The following is a 6,207-nucleotide window of genomic DNA, read 5'->3' as shown; positions in this document are numbered from 1 at the left end:
ACCACTCTCTGCACAGAAAAGTGTTTTCAAAACAGTTCCTAGCACCTTGTACTCTTATTTGGGACATAACTCTTCCCACCCCCATATTAAAGCAAATTTAATCATATTTAAACAAATAAAACACCCACAGTCCCAGTCTTTAGGTATAACCATGGCTTACATTTTGTTGGACACCTTTCTGATATTATTACTGCATGTATTCCCCCATGGCTCAGTGGGTTAAGAATCCACCTGCAATGCAGGAGACACAGGAGACAGGGGTTTGATTCCTGAATCTGGAAGATCCCCTGGAGGAGGAAATGGCAACCCACTCCAGTATTCTTGCCTGAAAAATCCCATGGACAAAGGAGCCTGGCGGAATACAGTCCAAAGTGTTGCAAAGAGTTGGACATGACTGATCATAAGCACTTCGAAATGATGTAAAAAGTGAAAGTGATAATTGCTCAGTCATGTCCAATTCTCTTTGATCCCATTTACTTAGTCTGCTAGGCTCTTCTGTCCATGGGATTCTCCAGGCAAGAATACTGGAGTGGGTTGACATTCCCTTCTCTGGGGGATCTTCCCAAATCAGGGATTGAACCCACATCTCCTGTATTGCAGGCAGATTCTTTACCATCTGAGCTACCAGCAAAATGGTATATGTAGATAAAAGTATGATCACACTATAGATCTGACCATCCATTATGGCAGCCAATAGCCACATGTGGCCACTCAAATTAGAATTAATTAAATAAAAACAAAAACTCAGTTTCTTAGTTACACTGGCCACATTTCAAATACTCAAAAGCCACTTGTAGTCACTGGGCAGTACAGATAAAGTACATTTCCATCCACACAGAAAACTCTGCTGGATGGCACTGTTCATATATACAGTCCTGTGAGCTTTTCTCACTTACTGAATGTCTTTCTTTTCATTAAATATGACTGTACATTAGCCTTTTCCACGACTGCATTGTATTCCTTTGTGTTCAACCACATTCAACCACTTTTTAAAAAAGTTTGCTTATTTGGCTTCACCAGGTCTTAGTTGAGGCATGTGGGATCTAGTTTCCTGACCAGGATGTAACCTGGGCTCCCTGCGTTTGGAGTGAAGAGTCTTAGCCAATGGACCACCAGAGAAGTCCCTATTGAGTCACTTTTTAAACCATTTCTCTAAGGTTCAAAATTCAGATAATTTCTGGTCTGTCCCTGTGATTGAATAAACTTGCTAAACGCTAAATATTGATTGCTATGTGTGATTGCTTTTTTACTTTTTCTTCCAAAGCAGACTACAGGGTTTTTAGGTCATTTTCACACCTATGACAAAATTAACTTCTAGAAAATGAAGGTGTTAGTCACTCAGACCGGGTGGACTATAGCCTGCCAGGAATTCTCCATGGAATTCTCCAGGCAAGAGAATTGGAGTAGTTAGCCATTCTCTTTTCTAGGGGATCTTTCCAACCCAGGGATTGAACCTGCATTTCATGAATTGTAGGCACTTTACCAGGGAGACCCCAGTTTCCAGAAGATAGCATGAATTTATACTCCTCCCAAGCAGGATACAAAAGCACTCCTTACTCTAATCTAGTCAATAATCTAAAAAATTATTGCCACTTCGATAATAATTTTTTAAAATCAAAACTGCAGTATCTCAAAGGTGCTTTGCTTTGCAGTTCTTGGATTTCTAGTGTTTATTTGGGTTTAAAATCACCTGCATTTCTTTTGTGACCTGCTTTTGCTGAGCTTTTTTTTTAAGCCACATCACACAGCATGCAGGATCTTAGTTCCCCAATAAGGGATTGAACTCTTGAACCCTGGGTTGGAAGCACAGAGCCTCAACCAGTGAACTGCCAGGGAAGACCCCTTGCCGAGCTTTTAACTGAAATATTTATACCTTTCTAATTGATTCATGTAAGGTCTTTATATGTGGAGGAATTAAGTCTCTTACCATAGAACTTACCTCTTACCATAGCACTTACCAAAGGCTTGCTTTGATTTGTTGTTCATTTGTCAATTCTTTTCCTTTCTCTTACAAACATTATAAAACTGCATTTAGTCAAATCTCTGGTTTTTTCCTTAGATTTCTACTTTTGATAAGACACTTAGATATACCCTGCTAAAAATTATATATAAATATTTGCTATATTTTATAGTTTACCTTTTAAACATTCCTAAAACCTTAGTACATCTGGAATTTATTTAGGGTGTAATGTGAGTTTGATACTTACATTTGCTTTCTAAATGGCTAGCCACTCAAACCACCAATTGAATTATTATTATTTTTCTTTAACTGATTTTAAATTTCACCTTTATCAAATATTACATTTATATACATATTTGGGTCTGCTGTATGTTTCCTATTCTATTCTATTACTCTTTCTAATTTGGAACAAATAACATATTGATTTAATTATTATGCTATATATTACATGTTAATATTTGTGTGGTAAATCCTTCTTGTAACTTTTCTTTTCTAAAATATTTTTTACTTTTCTAGTTTGCATGTTCTCCAATATGAATGTTGAAACTATTTTGTGAAATGTCAGACAATAGTCCTGTCAGAGTTTTTATTGGCATTGTTTCTATAAAAACTAAATTTGTGAATATTTGACTTTTTATAAATATTGAGTCTTCTCATCTAGGAATATGGTATATCTTTTGTTCTCATTCTTGTATGTCACTTTTTGAAGTTTATTAGTTGTTTTCTTTCTCCCAGCCTTGAACATTGCTTATAAATTTCACTCCCACCTAGCCAAAAACTTGGCCCTAGTTTCTGGAGTGGTGCTGGAAAATAAGGGTGAATTGGACTGGGAGCCATGCTAGAAAGCAAATTTCCTGGACTGGGGCACATGATGTAATATTTTAATTTTTCAAAAAACGGTTGTTTTGAATGAGACCTTTATTTTTTTTCAAATATCATATGTTATTACTTATATGTGGAATCTAAAAAAAAATAATACAAATGAACTTGTTTACAAAACAGAAATAGATTCACACACATAGAAAATAAGCTTATGATTACCAAAGGGAATGAGGGGGAAGGGAGAGAAGTCTTTCAATTCCATTATATTTTGTGATATTGCAATCATTTTTAGATTGAATATCTTGGGCTTGGCAAAGAGATGATCATTTTATTTGCAAGAAATATATGTCAATATTTAGAATTTTGACATTTTGTTTTCTTATTCTAGATCAATATAGTGTAGTACTTAAAAAAAGAAGAAGCATCACTGTTTCAGACTGACAGACCTGGGTAAATTCCTATTGCACTGCCTACTAACTCAAACCTCCTGCCTTTTACCCAGTTGCTGAGGCTGTTTCCTCAGTTGTAAAAAGGGATAATGATACCTACTTTATAGGGATCTTCTGAGGATTAAATGAAATATTGTCCATAAGGCACAGCCTAGTACCTGGCACAGACACAGTCTGTTACTGCTTGTCTGATTGCAGTTGGCTGGAGGTCCCAGAACCTTGACTATTAACTGTAATGGCGGACATCAGGCTCTAATGGGAAGGGGTTTGTTGCTAAATAGAAATAGCAGGCACTGCTGATGACAATGTTGATGATGATGGTGGTGATGATGACTAACATTTATTCAGCATTTGTGCCCCATCCAGCACATATGCTATAAAGACAATGGCAGGAAATGACTCCAACATCTTCTAAACTTGCCCCTAATAAAATTACATTTTATTCATTCCTTCCATCATTCAATTAATTTATTCAACAATCATTTGTTGAGCATGCACCAAAACTGTCACTTCACATGCCTCAGTTCTTACTACAGTCATTTTGAACTGAGTGTGACTTGCTGGATGATGAGGGGAGAAACAAATAAATAAACAGATGCTGGAAGGTAAGGGCACCTATGCTCCATGTACAGACCACCTATAGAACCACACACATGCACAGACGATGGTACAGTGACCATTACCCGTGATCTTTCCTGTCCATTATGTATGGACTGTCCTCACTGAGAACAAAAGATGACGGGCAAGATTCATAATAAGATAAAGAATGAGGCTAGCTGGGACTTCCCTCATGGTGCAGGGGTTAAGACTCTGCCTTCCAAGCCAGAGGGCACAGGTTTGGTCCCTGGTTGGGGAGCTAAGATTCCATATGCCATGGGGTGTGGCTGAAATTTAAAAAAAAAAACAGGGGGCAGACTGGCTTTCCTCTGATGAAAGCTTACTCATTTAACCATCATTTGCTGGTGCTAATAATAAAAAAGATGAATAAGAGGAGAATCTTGCCATTGAGTCACTCCACAGAATAGTCATTGGGAGGACCGATGCTGAAGCTGAAGCTCAAATACTTTGGCCACCTGATGTGAAGAACTGACTCATTGGAAAAGACTCTGAGGATGGGAAGGTTTGAGAACTGGAGGAGAAGGGGGCGACAGGGGATGAGACAGTTGGATGGCATCACCGACTCAATGGACTGGAGTTTGGAGAAACTCCAGGAGATAATGGAGGACAGGAGGGCCTGGTGTTCTGTAGTCCATGGGGGTCCCAAAGAGCTGGACAGGACTGAGCGATTGAACAACAACAGAGGACATCACACCAGCAGAAGTACAAATATTAATGAGAACATAGAGAAATGTTGGTGCAGGGAGGCGGGCGCTTGCCTGCTTGTTGGGGGGTGGCAAGGAGACAGAGCTACAGAGCGGGTGGGTGGGAGTCGGGACTGGGGGAGTCATGAGACTAGGTGGGGAAAGGAGAAAAGCAGGCGAACTGTGGGCACAGCTTATGCAAATGCACACAAGCACACTGGAGCCGACTGCTCAACCTGCCTAACAGTCTGTTTTGCAGAGAACTTGAGCTGAAAGGAGGTGGACTTTGTGATTAAATTCAATTTGAAGACTGCAAAGTCAGAGCTTATCTTATATGGTTTAATGAGGTCAGCATAAGGCGAACAAATTGTGCCTTGTTAATATTCTGAGTCAAGAGATATACCAGGGCAAAGCAAAATAATGGGAAGAGACTGGGGACAAAACGAGGAACAGAAGGAATCTAATGCTTTGGGGAGATGTTCATTGTCCTTGAATTAGCTCAGTGTCTCCACTCCTCTTTCTGTCCTTATCACTTTCTTCTCCTAGACCTCATTCAGCAGCAGTTTTCTAGGCTGGCTGGATTTCTTAAAACACTGATGAGGACCATTAGCTAGAGGTAGAAGACAATGCAAATTTCTCCCTAAAGTCGTACATCAACGATGCACACAGGAAGGACGTTTCCCCATTGGCCTCTATTGTCTGCTGACGAATACAGAATTTGGGGTTTGATTCATTTGCCCTCTACAGTCAACTTCTCCTTTTCCTCTCCCTCTATCCTGTTTCCTTCTCAGGTATTTGGGTTTGGCAGGCTATTATTGGGTGGAACCCACAGACACAAGGAAGTGATTTTATGGACTTTCTTCTGGGCTCATGTGCAATTTTTAAAAATTCCTTTTGATCCTCTAAGATCCCAGAAGCCAGCTCTGGTTAACATCATCAAGAAGCTAGCTACACCCAGGGCTGTCCTAGGAGCGAGGCTTCTCCTGTGCCAAGCTGCAGGCAATTTGGCTTCCTGGCCTGGAACCAGAGGCGTCTTGAGAAGATACAAACAGAAGTGGCCAGTCAGATCATTAACATGTGAATTTGATCAATGTTTACATCTATGCAAAGCATTTCATACCAAATAAATCTCTTAGAAATTCCACTGCCATCTTCCCCATCTCTAGGTTGAATAGCTTAACCCTCGGTTCTTTTATATAAATATCCTGATTCAGTGCCTAGTAAGGGTTTAAGGTTGATCTTGTTCTGAAATTGTAGCTTATTCTCCGTAAATTCCTAAATGTTATTGGATCAGAACTGCTACCAGGGCACACTGAGGTATTGAGAGAACTGGGTGGAAAGGAGGAAACTGGAGAGAGACCAGTACTCAGATTATCAAGAGAGACTTTCAACTCACTACTCCTATGGCTTCCCAGGTGGTGCTAGTTGTAAAGATCCCACCTGTCAATGCAAGAGACACAGGAGACTTGGGTTGGATCCCTGGGTCGGGAAGATCCCCTGGAGTAGGAAATGGCAACCCACTTCAGTATTCTTGCCTGGAAAGTTCCATGGACGGAGGAGCCTGGTGAGCTATAGTCCATGGGATCACAGAGTTGGACAGGACTGAAACCACTGAAACTATTCCTATGAACCAGACCACAATCAGTGCCTAAAAATGCCTGAGGCCAGGCTGTTA

This window comes from Cervus canadensis, chromosome 1, assembly GCF_019320065.1.
Source record: "Cervus canadensis isolate Bull #8, Minnesota chromosome 1, ASM1932006v1, whole genome shotgun sequence".
Taxonomy (NCBI): domain Eukaryota; kingdom Metazoa; phylum Chordata; class Mammalia; order Artiodactyla; family Cervidae; genus Cervus; species Cervus canadensis.
This window is presented reverse-complemented; position numbering follows the sequence as displayed.